At 39.7% G+C, this 16,499-nt stretch overlaps 1 protein-coding gene across 1 annotated transcript in view; it reads right to left on the reverse strand.

Moving 5' to 3' along the window:
• Nucleotides 1–16,499, reverse strand: part of LOC106509551 (uncharacterized) — a 190,819-nt gene that overhangs the window by 61,224 nt on the left and 113,096 nt on the right. Inside the window, exon 6 of the mRNA XM_085011731.1 lies at nucleotides 6,660–6,855. The gene's annotated coding sequence lies outside the window, so the exon portion shown is untranslated. The remainder of the gene's footprint in view (nucleotides 1–6,659; nucleotides 6,856–16,499) is intronic.

Raw genomic sequence — 16,499 nt, forward strand, 5'->3', positions numbered from 1 at the left:
TAAGTGACATGTTACGTGGATTAGCATAAAGTGACTTCTCTGCTACAGTTACAAAGCAGTGCCTATAGTGATCCTAAGCAGATCAATGAGATACAGCCAAAGAAGTTAGAATTTCATTTTTATGCAAATATGCAAAAAAATTTTCCCGGTTTTGCTCATTTTCTAAGTAAGCCTACATATAAGGTTGCTGTTCAGCTCTTCCGATACGAGGAATGTCCTAAAATACAAGGAATCCTTTTAAGCATATTCAAATTGATGAAAACAGTGAGCTACCAAACTTTTTAAACACCTAAACCCAGAAAAATTATTTCATTGGCTAGGTACTTAAATTACTTCCAAGGAAATAAGTGATTTAAGTCAATGGAAAGTTCAACTGAGAAGAAAAACATCTTTATTATAAAACTGGCACAGCAGGAAACTTACTTAGAGCCTGAGCAGTTGTTTGTTGATTTTACTCTGTGCAAATAATCACAGCCAAGGGCAGATTCCTTGCCTCCTTTCCATAGCCTGTACCTGAAGTGCTTACACTTTAATTTATTAGCGGAATTCAATGAAATGCCTATCGTACCCCTTAAAAACTGGAGTCCACCTTTTGGTAAACCTTAGTGTGCAGGAGCCTAAGGTTACAATTCAAAACAATCCTCGCTTCCTTTGGCTTTGGAGCACAAAGTTAGTTTGGGAAAGACCTCTTTTGGAAAAGTCCTGTTGTTGGCACACAAGTGTCAGGTCACCGGCTAGGATGAAGGCTCCTGTCTCTGGTCACTACATCAGGGATCTGGTTTATAAGACTTCAAGCTAGCATACTAAAGGGAATGCACTCTTCTGGGTTTTGGTTTGTGTTTTATGTTTTTGTCTTTTGAGGGCTGCACCCTCGGCATTTGGAAGTCCTCAGGCAGGGGTCAAATCGGAGCTGCAGCTGCCAGCCACAGCCACAGCAACGCAGGATCTAAGCTGCATCTGTGATCTTCACCACAGCTCAGGACAACGCAGGGTCCCCAACCTACTGATTAAAGTCAGTGAACCCGCATCCTCATGGATACTAGTTGGCTTCATTACCACTGAGCCAGGGAGAGAAAACCTCTTCTAGGATTTTTGGCCTTTCCTTTCTTTTTTCTTAATATGTACAACTAGTATATCAAATAATGTATATCTACCTCCCTCCTTCAAGTTCCCATTGTGCCCTGAAAGCTGTGTCCCCTCAAGTCAGTGTCTTAGTTTCACTCACATTAAGAAGACACCCCCTGGGAGTTCCCGGCATGGCTCAGTGGTAACAAAGCCGACTAGTATCCATGAGGACACAGGTTCAATCCCTGGCCTCATTCAGTGGTTAAGGATCTGGCATTGCCATGAGCTGTGGAGTAGGTCACAGATGTGGCTCAGATCCAGCATTGCTCTGACTGTGGCATAGGCCGGCAGCTACAACTCCGACACAACCCCTAGCCTGGGAACCTTCATATGCTGCAGGTAGAGCCCTAAAAACACAAAAAGAAAAAGAAGAAGAAGAAGACACCCCCAGGAAGTACAGTTGTATCCAATCCAAGGGCAGGTGTACCCAGGACTCAGGGTCTGAATAGAGTCAGCCACATTTATGAGGGAGGCTTGTAATAAGATTGAATTCTCAGTAACACAAAGTTATTTTAAGCACTATCCCATTACTTTTAAGACTCAGACTTGCTGGCCTACACCCTCAAGACAGTCAGGAGACAGATCTCTTTGTCACAACTCCAGAACCAACTCTAATCAACATTCAAGAGAGTAGCTTTTCTCATGATGTCCATCCCCAGGCATGCAGCCCAACTTTCCCTCCCTCTTTTTAGTTCTCTGCCTGCAAACATCCTCAGGATCAAATCTCCTATTGCAACTAGAGGTTAAGAAAACAGGGATTTGAGGGTGAGAAAAATGTTCTGGAATAAGATAGTGGCAACACTTGTACAGCAGGGCCAATACAGTAAGACCATTGAACTGTACACTTTAAAGTGGTTAACATGGTCAATTTTTTGTTTTGTGAATTTTATCTCAGTTAGGAGAAAAAAAAAAAAAACAGAGATTCAAACAATCCTCGCAAAGATGTAACACCCTGTCCAGTGTAAGAGTATTTTAATGAGAATGTTTTGGGCCTCCATAAACTCTTGCCTTGGTAGAATTCCAGGCTCTTAGAGAGTGGTCATACTAATACTGACCGGAGTAACGCTAGTCTCGAAAAGTTGTCCATTTGTGTCTAGGTTTTTTTTAAACAATGTCTTCCTCTCCTCTCAGCATGGCTCTTTTAAAGGCTGTCATTCCTGAGGCAAGCAAGGAACCAGTTCTCCACAATGGACCAATAGTTCTCCACACAACCTTCTTTCACCATGAACAAAGATTCAGGTTGACAGGTCTACCTAGAGTTTTCCAAGAAAGTAACAGGGAGGGCCCTGGGACCTCTTGTTTCAGCTGCTGGGACTTTATCAAAAGCCCTGCTCCTTGCCCAAGGCACTGGACTGCACGAAGCTCAGTCTGATATTTGGTCAAAGCACAAGCAGGCAACCTTCACCTCGCTACCGCTGCCAACGGTGTTAGGGCCTTGACCGAAAGGGAGGAGAACTTGGACAAACAAAAGGTAAAGATTTTCCCACCCGAATAATTATCGTGATAGTTGCACAGAAGAGTTTTCTTTGAAGCACTCCCACGGAATCCTTAGATGCAGAAACTATTCCATGGTGGAACGATTCACGTTACAACCAAGAAACACCAGAGATTAGCAACAGGGAAAACGAGAGAACAAAGGAATCACAACTTCGACCTGTGCTTTCTAAGTATAACAAGCGCCTCAGAAGTTTGAATATTTACCTCAGAAGAGCTCATATTTATCTTCATAATCCCTAGTCTCATTCAGGGATTACCTGTCAGGTTGCCTCCCCCTTTGTCCACTGAGCTCTTCCTGCAACAGAGCTACTTCCTGGACCAGAAGCCCAAAGCCAAAGTCGTCTTCACTGATTTGAGAAGTTCTCTCAAGGATAAACAAATGCCCCAGGAGTCCCTGCGAAGCTTTGGGATTTATCGCATGAGGATCCCAAGAAACATTATCTTTTCAACAAGTTCACTGGGTGATCTCCATTCTCAAAAGAAGAGTTTAGAGACCTCTGGGCCTAAAAAAAGGATGCATGTGAAAACCAGACATTGCTCAGGACGTTGTTGGTTGCAAATGACAGAAACAAAAATGAAGCTGGTTTAAGCAGAAAAGAGGTTTGCTAGCAGCTAAGCCTGGCAGGGAGGCTTAGCACAGGCTTCTGGACTGCTCATCTAGCTTCTCTTTGCCTGCTGACCCCATCTGAGCTGTGGCAGGAACAGGTCAGGAAAGACCCCCTTGGCTGCTGGCTTATCAATCTCTGGTGAACAACTGTTTCTGCCTGCTCAGAACTACTGCCCCCTTCTTTCAGTAATAGAAGTGTGGTTTTCCTTTAGGGGAGTACGTCTCTCCCATTCTTTGTAATCCTAGTGTCCCTGGCCTAACGTGACCCTAGAAAAGGCATGTGATTAACTGGACCCCATCACACTTCAGTTTTTTCAGGAACTTGAATCTTGAGCTGAGTTGAATGAAGGAGGGCAGAGAAAAGATAGGCCTGATGCCTCCTGAAGTGGGGGGGGGGGGGCGGGGGCTGCCCTCCAAAGAAACTGTCTATTAGCTTTGGTTATCTGTATTCCTAAGATTGCCTTCATGAGGTCTGGTTGTTAAGCTTTCCTTTAATACTGAGAGCTTTCTTATTTCCCTCCAGGAAATCCTTTTTTGCTAAGTCTACACTGACTTCTAATACTGGCAACCAAAGAACCTTAACTGTTACCCAACTCCAGGGAACAGAACTTCTTTCTCACAGAAGTCATACAAAAATCTTAAGGAAGGCATTTGGTTGACGCTACTTGTATCATATTCTTAGCCGTGGTCAATCACTGTGGCCAAATCAATGAGAGTTTATCACAGATCACACCAGGGTCGTGTGCCAGAGGTCAAGGGCTAGGGGATTTTGTCAGATAAAAGAAGATGGGAAAAGCTTCTGGACACAACACAAAAAAAAAAAAAAAAAAAAAACAAAAACAAAAAAACCTCTCACTGTCCCCTGTAATCTATTTTAATTAAACCTCATAAACTTGGAGAAGTCAGGCATGAGTTAAAAATCAGTCAGGAAAATTCAAAAGCTCTCTTCTTTCTCTCCCTATCATTTTCAAAGTATTTAGGCCCTTCCTTTGCAAAAAGTCTGGAAATCTATTTTATAATTAACAAAGGGTAAGAAGATCCATTTTGAAGTTTTTGGTTGGGGTCCAGTAGCTGCTGGTGATATCAGCTGTGGGAATTTAATGATGTCAGGGTCCCCTCCCTCCTTTGTTTGTTAAGCCTAATTTTGGAATTATACTATTATCAGGAAATGGTGCTCCCTTCCTTCTGTCCATCCCTTAGGAATAGTTTTTTTTTTGTTTGTTTTGTTTTGTTTTTTCTAAGTCTCCTGGCTTCTGTATCCAGAGAGGTTGGATGAAAGGGCAAAGCATCAGCTAAATGTCAGACAAGGCACATGGGAATTGGAGCTTGATCAATTTCAAAAGTTTCCTACTTAACCTTGGAAACCGCTGTGATCGCCAGAAGAGCATGTGCTGTTTGGAAATACTGCTAAAAAACCCAGACCAGATCCAAGAAGGAAGATGCTTCCTTCCAGGAAATGTTCAGAGAATCTGTGAGCACTCCTTTGTCAAACAGGCAGATGGAGATTTTCTTTGTCAACATAAGATGAACTGGAGAGCTTGAGGTTGCAAACAACTGCCAGTCAGTTGCAGATACTGATGCAGCTGTTCCTGATACAAACCTCTTGGTGCCAAAGGAGAAAAAGTGAATGAATGATGTTCTCTCCTGTATTCCCCAGATACCACAACGTTATTTTATTTAATGATGCAATGTTGCCTGATAGGAATTAGAGTTGAAGTTAAAGGCTAGTTACGTGGTCATACATCTAAATCTAGAGGAATGAGTGGATACTTATGGGGGACTTAAGCTCATCAAATCAAATTCAGAAAGGATGCAGAGGACAAGATTCTGCTGGACAAGTGGGAAACTTCTGTTTGAAGACACAGGATTTATTTCTGGGATTGTGTTAGATTTGTACTCTTACGTATATAGTAGTTACATATGGGCATTGTCACAGTCTGGAAGAATATTTGTTTCTAAAGATATACTGCCTTGGACCAGATTACCCTACTATGCCTCTAAATTTTTCAATCCAATAAAGTCACAATTTGATACTGGACACAATTTGATGCTGGACAAAGAACATAGAACTGAGAAGAAATACAGAAGAAATGTAAGAGGAACAGCATTATTCCTGATCTGCTTAATTTGCAGTCGATTCTAGAAGTGTATTAATCATGCTGCCATAGTAATTGGTGCCTGCAAGATCTGAGCACATTATTGCTCTTCTGCAAATGCTTTCCTTAATCCCAGAAATGATCACTGAGAATGTCGCTGTGATTTTCCAGTTGGACCTGGAAGTCCTGGCACGACAAGCTGTCATTTCAAGCTGGGCACACTGTTAGAACATCTGCTCCACAGAGATAGATGGTCTAGACAATCTTCCAAAGGCTGCCTTTTGCCTCGGCCTTTTCTAGTGAATAAGGAAGGAGCCCTGTTCATATTCCAGGGAATTCTGAAGAGAACTTGGAAAACAAAAAAGAGAGGAACCTTCAGCCACGAACCGAAATTGTTTTCTCATAAAGTGATCAACTGTAACTTCAAATGATGAATCTCTGAGGCCAAGGAAATCAAAGGATGCAAGAGAGATGGTGGGGAGATACAAATACATTTCATGAAACAATGACAAGAATTCTCTGAGTCTTCAAAGCCATAAGAAGCTCAAGACTTGGGTCAATATGATACTTAGTTCTACAGAATCCTATTACTATAACTCTTCAAAAATTCCTCAATCTATTAGGTCATAAGGTAACAAAATTTTTATCACACTGAACTGACTAGGACAGAATTTTGACCTCAAATATTTAGCAAACAATCCTTCCCAGCCCCTTTACTCCAGGTGACCAGAGTGACAACTTTGAGAGCTCTTTGGGGTGAACAGACTTACCTAACACAGGATAAGTGCTTAGATCTCTCATTCATTGTATTCCAGGTAGCTAAGTACATTTCTGACAAAAGGTAATTTTCAATATACTTTACTTTTTGCAAGGTATGCTACAACCAGACACTATTCATTTTCATTTAAAGCTATATATAAAATGTTAATTAATTCATATATAATTATTTTTAAAACATTTCCTGGAGTTTTAAAATGAGAACAATTTTCATTTCAAAGTTTTAATATTTCATATATGTATAGTGATTATATTATCCAAACTAAAAGTCAAAATACTCTAATTTACATTCATTCTCAAAATATTTGAAGTCAGGACCATGCAGCAGAATCCTAGGAGTTATTAGCGCTGCACTTGCAGATCCAACAGGGTTGCATGAGAGAGTGGAAACGCCCCATTTATCTAATTGATGTTATTTGTGGATCTTAGCAGCTAAGAGTCTTGGCATTCTAGAAGCCAAGGTTAGTGGAATGTAATTAACACCACAAATCCAAGAGAATGTCAGGAGACAAGGGGAAAAATACAGAGCTGATGACTCTGAAAGCAAAAATCGGCACTTATCTTTTTAAATTGTCTCATCAGAAGAGAAAATATTAGGATCCGACCTTGAATAATCCATCTATCTTAATGCTGTAAACATCTTCAGATCCAAGTGGTTGATCTTTTCTTCTTCATAACCATAACTCCTCCATGTAAGTCCCCAGAGTCAGTAATTGAATTTGAAAAAGATGTCCTTTTGAGGCTGCTTTTGATCTAAAGCCAAAGGGAAGTAATTTATTTAGCAGAACTGTGGGTTGTAAACAAAGACGTATATGTGGGAATATTGGCAAACAAAATAAAGTACCTTAATTTCTCTGTCAATAAAGCAATATCAGGATGCTAAGAATTCACTTCAGAATAAATTCCTATGGAAATGGAAAGTTGTTTTAGGTTTTCTTTTTTCTTTTTCCGTCAGCACATGCTGATGAACACTCTAATTTATTTTATATAAAAAGGCACTGGTCTTTCCTTAAAAGCATTCCCAGAATTTCTGTTTTGGCTCAGTGGGTTACAAATTCGACTGATATCCATGAGGATGCAGGTTCGATCCCTGGCCTTACTCAGTAGGTTAAGGACCTGGCATTGCCATGAGCTGTGATGTAGGTCACAGACTCGGCTCAGATCCTGTGTTGCTGTGTCTGTATAGGCTGCAGCTGCAGCTAGGATTTGACCCCTAGCCTGGGAACTTCTATATGCTGCAGGTGTGGCCCTAAAAAGCAAAAAAAAAAAAAAAAAAAAAAAAAAAAAAAAAAAAAATTCCCAAAGAAAAATGAAAGAACTAAAAGTCTTTTATTGCCTCAATTCCATCAACTTTCCTTTTAGTAAATTTAAGGCAATAAATTAATATTCTTATCCCTTTTTAATAACTGATTTCACACATAAATATCTAGTTTAGTGAAACTGTACGTATATTATTCCTGGATATATTACATGCATCCATTGCATTAAACACACTGTGGATGAAAGGTCAAGCAAGAGTTTAAAAAAATAAACCAACCATAATTTTAAAAAATGAAAAAAATCCTTAATGAACTTCAAATCAAGGGAGGGGAGAGAAAACGTAATATATAAAGATCACACTAGGGAAATAAAATCCACATACAACGAGTAAAGTCCAAAGCTAATTGAAATGTTAGATCCGTGTGAAACTTAGGAATTTCTCCCAAAGTGCCAATCTGCTCAGTTGCTGAAGCCTTTGCACCAGCTTTTCCCCCTAAGATGCCCTAACCTTCTACCCTTCTCCCCACTTCTGCCCCTTTTTTATCTTCTGATCCTTCTTCAGAAAGTCTTTAGGGACCATTTCCATCACCACCACCATCTCTCCCACCACTTACTAGCCTTTCCGTGAGTTAGCTTCGACATATAGTATGTAAATATATCTTTACTAAGAGACTCTCTTAGAAGTTCCCTGAAGACAAACAGAAATGCTGTCTTATTTTTCTTTGTATCCACAGCCTAGCACAGTGCCCGATACTTGATGGTCATGAAATGTTGGATGATGGACACTGAAATTTAATGGAATTCTGTCCTAGTGTTCTATTGCTTTATATGGTTATGAACTTCTAGACATTGGAGAAAGTTTGTTTATAAAATTAAATATTTAAAGCCAAACTGAGCAGCAGTTTTACCAAGGAACAGTTTGTTTTTGTTTTTTTTTTTTTTAAAGATTGCCAGTAATGTCTGTGGGACCACTAGCAGTTACTGGCTCCCTGGTAAAAGGAGATTACCAAATCCTAGGATTGATTTAAACTATTACTGGTTCTTCTACACTGTACTGTAACGAGCTGATACAAATTTATCTCCAAATGTGTTATTTTGGGACTTTTCACTTCACCATTTCAACTCATACTAATGATATATACATATATTTAGATTAGCATAAAATCTAGCACTCAGGGTTCAAGTCGGAGCATCATCCTTAAACTGGCCAATCCTGTAAAACTGAACGGAATGTTAGTTCCCAAACCCTCTCTATTCTACTCTCTAAACTGGCTGGCCTCCCTGTCCCACTTAGCACTTTGGGCCGGGACCCATCTTCCTCATGGGCCACAATTTATGCCCTGGGCCACTCTGACCCTGCCCGTCATGCCGAACTCTTCTTGACCTCCTCTGGCCCTATCGATGGTCAACAGTTTTATGATTATTTATATGGTTCTGATACTCAAGGTGACTCTTGGCTTCTGACTCACTCTATGATTAATCAATACATCCCTTGATGTATATCTGTTGCCACCTGCTTTAAGTAATATCCTGCCTAATCCTAGTCCATCTTGTAGGATTCTCTCTCATATGGCCTGATATTCCCATCAAGGTGGTTTGGTTCCCATAGATGCCAAGATCTCTTAAGAACTGAACCTTCTAGGGTCTGGTTCAAGTCACCTGTTGCATACTCTCATTTAGATCTTGATTATCCAACCACCAGTCTTTCCCAAATGGTCTTTTGGGTTTTTCTTTAACCATCTCAGTGCTTTACATTAAAGGCAGTTTAATTATGCAGGCGTACAGTTTTGGCAATGTCAGTTTCATAGTGAGAAATACTTTAACGGCTCCTCATTGTCTGTGAAATAAAGTTTATGTGTTTCAGCCTGACATTTAGAGTGCTTTATGAACTGGCCTCAATATATCTTTCTGGATTTATCCCTTAAAGCCTTCTTTTACACATTCATACTCCCGCACTCCATCACTTGCCTAACATAATATCAGATAGAAGCCCTCTATTTCTGTGCTTCCTATTTGCTGACCGAATAACAAAATCTGCCTGATGGTTTCACTTTGCACAATTATAAACCTCAGATGAGCACTTAACTTTTCCCAGCAAAACAGCCATACTTCTTTTTTGCCCCCTACATTGCTTTCTCACTCTCCAAGACAACTATTCTGTACCATCATGTCTCTCCTCAAATTTCCCTTCCCTCCTCCACACCTGCACCTGGCTAATGACCTCATCTATGACTCATGGAGAATACACGGGTTATCAAACGGAGACTCTCAGCTTTCCACTAATACAGATTCCTGCTTCATGTTGTCACCTGTCTTCTTCTGATGGCCTTTGATACCAGTGGAGAGAGTGTCCCTCCTCCCACTCGAGGGTCTATCCTCCTGCTAGTGTTCCAGGCCCTGTGGCTCTCACCTTCCCAGGTAGGTCACTTATTTACCCTATCTCACACTTGCATCATATACACCTCTTCACTGGCTCATTCCTATCTACATAGCAACATGTCGGTATCTCACATCTCTGCAAAAACTTCCTCCGACTCCTCATCACTCAGTTCCTTTTTCCCACTCTTATTCTAAACAACTCCACAATGTCTTCACTTCCTCACCCTCCTCCCATTTGCTGTTTAATCCACCTCCGTCTTGTTCTTTCCACCCCCTTTGGATGATGGTATTCAACTGAAAGGGCTCTAATCAAGGTCCCAAGCAACCTCATGTCAGACCCAGTGTAAACTTCTCTGTGTTCACCTTACTCGAATTCATAGCATCACACAACACAGATGGTCACTGCTTTGTTCTTGACCCATTTTCACTCTCAGTCTATGTCAAACCACAGAGACCTTCTAGACCGAATCCAGGGCCCCCTCTTTTTCCAAATCATCAGTTTTTCCCTGGACTATCTTTCATTCTTATGGCCTCAAATATCACCTATAATGTAATAATTCCTAAATTCATATCTCCAACCCTCTTTATTATAGTTTATTGACAATGTTGTGCCCATTTCTGCAAAGTGACCCCATTATACATTTATATAGACATTCCTTTTCTTACATTATCTTCAATCATGGTCTATCTGAAGAGACTGGATATAGTTGCCTGTGCTATACAGTAGGGCCTCATTGCCCATCCATTCTAAATGTAATAGCTTGCATCTTCTGTGAATCTGTTTATGTTCTGTAGGTAGGTTCATTTGTGCCATATTTTAGATTCCACATGATAAGCGATACCATACAGTATTTGTCTTTCTGACTTACTAACTACAGATTCATATGTCTTCAGGAGAACATTGTATGTTATCTTTCAACCTAACCATGCTTTAAACATGGCCTTACTCGATCTTTTTCCATCTTTGGCAGTGGCACCCCCATATCCTGTTACTCAAGTGAAATAAATTGGTAAAAAGAGACATTTCAAATTGGGATAAATGCAATAAAGAAATGAAATGGAGTTCTATGGCGCCAAATAAAAGCTGAGGTAGAAGGAGAGAACATTTTGATGTAGAAGATCAGCAAAAGCCTCTTTAAGAAGGCGATGACATTTTGGCTGAAACAGGAATGATGAAAAATTAGTCAAGCATGTAGAGAGGCAGAGGAAGAACACACCCCAAATGGAAATAGTAAGTATAAGACTATTTCAGAGACACAGCTTGATGTATGTTCATAGTATTAAAAAAATCTACTATCTCTGGAGTGAAGTAAATGAGGGGAGCAGGTAGCCAGGCAGGCGTGTGTAAAAAACAGGCAGGGACTAGATCAAAATAAGTATTTCCATAGTCCAGGTGAGAGAAAGCGGTGCTGTGGACCAGAGAAGTAGAACTGGAGAGAATGGATTTAATTTTTTATTGCCATATAATTCACCTAACAAAACGTTTATCATTTTAACCATTTGTAGGTATACAGTTCAGTGACATTTATTGCATTCGCAATGCTGTTCAACCATCACCACTATTGATACCCAAAACTTTATTCTCTCCAGTAAACACTCTGTACCCATTAAACAGTAATGTCTTCTTCCTTCTAGCCCCTGATATTCTCTACACTTTCTGTCTTTATGAATCTATTACAGGTACTTCATATAAATGGAATCACTTATCCTTTTGTGTCCTGCTTATTTCACTAACATAATTTTAACATATGATATATTGTATCATATATTAAAATTTCACCCCTTTTTATGATTGAATTGGATCCCATTGTATACATATGCCATACATATACACATATGCTTATGCCCTCTCTTAATCCAAACTTGATGTAATCTTTATTTTGGAACCAGAATTAGTGAGACAAGGTGATGAACTGCATGGGGAGGTGAAGGAAGGAGATGAAGGTAACAGAGATGAGTCCTAGGATTCTAACTCATGAAGTAAGAGGTAGGAAATCAATTTAAAAGAATGAGGGAGTTCCTGTCGTGGCTCAGTGGTTAACAAATCCGACTAGGAACCATGAGGTTGCAGGTTCGATCCCTGGCCTTGCTCAGTGGGTTAAGGATCCGGCGTTGCCATGAGCTGTGGTGTAGGTTGCAGATGCGGCTCGGATACTGGGTTGCTGTGGCTCTGGCGTAGGCGGGAGGATACAGCTCCGATTTGACCCTTAGCCTGGGAACCTCCATATGCCGCGGGAGCAGCCCTAGAAATGGCAAAAAGACAAAAATAAATAAATAAATAAATAAATAAGAATGGGAAAAACTTGAGAAGGATATTCCTTTATTACAATCAAACTCAAGTAGAATTCATAACCTACTGGATGAAGGAGGACAATTCTTAAAGGATGAGGCCCTCACTGGGTCTTAAATGATAAATTAACCACATCGAGATATATGTGAGAGGGGTTGGATATGGAAGAAAATGCAAAACAAATGGACCAAAGGATAAAAGTAATGAAGAGCTTGGTTTTATTTTTTTCTCGAACATCCTCCACTAATTCCTTATGCCCACGTCTAAATTTTCCTGATCTTCAAGTCCAAGCTGAAATGCCAGCTCTTCAGACCCCTGTAAGCACTTAGTTATGGTGTTTTAATGGCATTTATCTCTTGTAGCTTACCTAACAATTTCTGTCCATTTCCTGCCTATATACTATAGACCCTTTGAGGGCATATATGACATCTTTTGCTTGTTGTGTACAGCCATGGTACCCAGTACTGCTGCCTTGAGTAAAGAGAATTGTCAACAAATGTTGGTTTTCAGCAGAGCACCACCATTAGGAATGAGAATGAAAGATGCTGTGCAAATTGCTATGCCTAAAACAAGCCAAGAGGCTTTAAAGAACACTGACTACTGTAATTTTTATTTGAAGATTTTTTTTTTTTTTTTGGAACCTCCACAACCTCCCCAGCCTTGTGGAGGTACCCAGGCTAGGGATCAAATCAGAACTGTAGCTGCCAGCCTACACCACAGCTCACGGCAGTGCCAGATCCTTAACCCACTGAGCGAGGCCTGGGATCGAACGTACAAGCTCATGGTTACTAGGCGGATTCGTTAACCACTGAGCCATAATGGAAACTTCTATTTGAATATTTTTAAGTTCTTTTTTCAGAATTCAGTTGTACAATTATCTGATACCCTAACATTTTTGGAGCAATGGAGAAAGCCCCTAAGTTATGGAGTCAATATCATAGAAACTTAGTATCTCAAAAGAAAAGGTAGACAATTCTGAGATGATTCTGAGGATGTTTTTCATTGTTGTCACTGTTCTGTTTTGTTACTATATCAATGTAATCATTAGAAAGACTGATTCCCGGGGAGAACTAGCAATTCAGAAAAGAAGAGATGTAGTCATTTCTAGATGAAATAAAAATCGGTTCATATATAAGATACTGACATAATGAGAAGTACTCGAAAGTGTATATATAGATTTCAGATACATAGGTAATATGGAGAGGATTTAAATTCTATCTTACTAACTCCAGTAGGTCACTTGGCAACTAGCAGTGTGATCCTCTGACATCATTCTTGTCCAGTTCTATGAAGATGTGACATTGTTTTACATGGTGTTCTAAAGAGAACCTAGATTATCATGGATTTTTTTAAAAAGCCTTAGAAGTCTGTATTATACTTGTACAAATGTGCAAATAAAGATAAAAGAAGTCAAAAGCCTGGCTAAATATAAACCCATGGCTCAGAGTTAGGGCGAGAAACGGTATAGAGTAGGTTGGTGTGAAAAAGAGAAGAACAGAGAAAATAATGCTCTCCATTGTTATGGGTGACAAAGAATTGGCAGGAATCCAAATAGCACAGGAGACAAGAGTAATATGAAGTATATCTGTCCACATCCTGTTTGAAAATCTCAGCCAGGATCTGAGGTATCTGAAAACATCCAAAGGGGGTTTCGCCTAAGAATGAGTCATATTCTCTGTAATAGAAAAGCCCCAAAACACAGGTATAGGAGGTTAGAAGTAAAACAGAGGTTAGTGATCATGTTGTCCAGCTCCTGTGTTTTACAGATTGAAAAACTGGGCCCAGAAAGCCCTCTCTCCTCTCTGCGGTATCAGGAAGTATTGAAGAGAATATAGACATCAGAGCCATACAGAATTGGGGTCAAATTCCTTGTCTGGTTATTCAGACAAGTCCCTTCCTATCTCCAAGCCTCAGTTTCCTTAACTGTAATCCGGGAATAGCTGCTTTGCAGGGTGGTTGTAAGATTATGAATCATGTGCATAAAGCATCCAAAACACAGAGAATCAACAATGCCAGATCCTGGGGTCATGACAGGACAAGGATGCCCACCTCAATCCCAGTGTCTTCAGTGGATCTTTAGGGATTCCACCCATCTGTAAATATCTTCTCCAAAAAAGCATGAGCAGAGAGAGTGGTAACCCTTCTATAAATACTTATGCTTTTAATAACCTGGAAATATCAAATGAGTCAGCCAGTATTGCATAAAATGCCAAATGGAACTTCTAAATTTTTCCAGGACTTCAGCATCGCAAAGGATAGTTCAACGCAGGGGGCCAGACAACTAACAATTTTGGGGAAACAGTTCTAAATACAACTGAAGGAATCTTCTTGAGGTTAATCTTTCACACTTCAATATGTGTGGGGACGGGGTATCAGTGTTGCAGATACATAAGCTGAAGTCAGTTTGGGAAATTATACAATGACCTATTTTTTTTTAACTATAGTTAATTACAATGTTGTTAATTTCAGGCATACAGCTTCCGATTCTTTTCCATTATGGGTTATGGCAAAATACTGAGCACAGTTACCTGTGCTATTCAGCAAACCTTTGTCATCTATCCATTTTATATATAGTAGTGTGCATCTGTTAATCCCATACATGTAATTTGTCTCTTCTCTTCCCTTTCCCCTTTGGTAATCCTAAATTTGATTTCTGTGGCTGTGAATCTGTTTCTGTTTGGTAAGCAAGTTGATTTGTTTTTTGGCTGTTGTCCTTATTATTGCTTTAGATTTCACAAACAAGTGATATTTTGAAATAGCTGTCTCCCTCTGTCTGGCTTCCTTCAATTAGTATGATAATCTCTAGGCCATGTTGCTGCAAATGGCAATATTTCATTTGTTTTTATGGCTGAGTAATATTCTATTGTGTATATGCATCATAACTTCTTTATCCATTGATCTGTCGATGGATGTTTAGATTGCTTTCATGTCTTGGCCACTGTCAGTAGTGCTGCTATGAACACTGGGGTTTGTGTATCTTTTGGGCTTTTTTTTTTCTTTTTGAATTATAGTTTTTATCTTTTCCAGATATATGCCCAGGAGTGAGACTACAGGATCATGTCAATTCTATTTTTACTTTTTAAAGAAACCCCCATTCTATTCTCCACAGTGGCTGCACCTGTTGACACTCCCATCAATAGTGCAGAAAGATTCCTCTTTCTCTACAGTCTCTCCAGCATTTACTATTTGTAGACTTCTTGATGATGGCCATTCTGAGGTGATAGCGTGAGGTGATATCTCATTGTAGGTTTGATTTAATGGCCAGGTTTTTTTTTAATTCAACAAAATTGCATTCAATTTATCTAACATTTGAGATGGGGGGAAAAAAAACCCCAAACCTTCAAAGATTAAATGAATTATACAGAGAAGAAAGATTCCTGAAACTTTCATGATTTCTAAGAGAGTAAAACACAGATGAAATGTTTATCTCTTCTGATCAGCTATCTCCATTGCACATGCGCATGACATGGAAAGACAGGCCCTACCACTAACAGCAGAGACTTGATGAATTACAGACAATCTGACTGCTCAGATCCTTTAGTCCTATCTGATCTTTTTCACTTGTACAGACAGAGTCATTAGCCATGACATGTTAAATGAGAGTGGACAATTTAAGTTTCTACAACCAGGCATTAACTCTGCTAAATACCTTCTTAGGGCCATCCCTTTGAAACTAATTTGAATGTCTTACACTGAAGTAGGATTAAGTCTGTAAGGAAATACACTGTAACTGGCTTCTCTTAGTTACTACTTAGATTGTCTCCAGGCACACGGAGTTGGTAGTATAGTAACACAGAACTGGAGAGCTATGAAACAGGAGATATATAAGATTTGGGAACTAGAAAGGATCTTAACAAGGCTGCAAATTAGGCTACCAGCTAAATCTAGCCACCAAAAGTGTTTTAATTGTTCCTTAAATTATTTGGTCTATGGTATGTTAGATACTTTGGCCTATGGTATGTTAAATACTTTGAATTTAACAATCATATTTCACATTATAAGCAGGATTTCCAGCTTCCCTTGAAAAGTTGGACACTCAAGTAACACCTGGTCTGAATTCTTTCCTGGCAGTATTTGGTTAGAGCTGAAAAACGCCAGCCGCCTTTCCAGTAGCCCCATCGCCCATCCCTCCCAACTGGTTACTCAGGCCAATTCCACTCATGGTCCTTAACTTCACAGCTCCTGACTTAGTCGAAATCATTGTTTGACAGAAGAGAAAACCCCAAACCCAGCTAGCTCCAACACTCAGACGTCCTGGTCAACTACACCATTCCCATCTGAAAAAGTCCTTAATGAGTGTTAGTTTGTTGACTACTTCCTAGGAGATGAATAAACACAAAAAATACCATCTAGAGCAAAAAATTTAAGAAATAAAACGGGTAAAAAATAGTGCTGCCTCAGACAAAGTCTTATGGATTATTAATTGCTACTTTGCTTGATCTTAGATTACAAACATATTCTTAGAAGA

This window comes from Sus scrofa, chromosome 2 (genome assembly GCF_054392235.1).
Source record: "Sus scrofa isolate SSC_HxYL_T2T_F1_AM1 chromosome 2, Sscrofa_HxYL_maternal_Yorkshire_Landrace_v2.0, whole genome shotgun sequence".
In the NCBI taxonomy this organism is placed as follows: Eukaryota; Metazoa; Chordata; class Mammalia; order Artiodactyla; family Suidae; genus Sus; species Sus scrofa.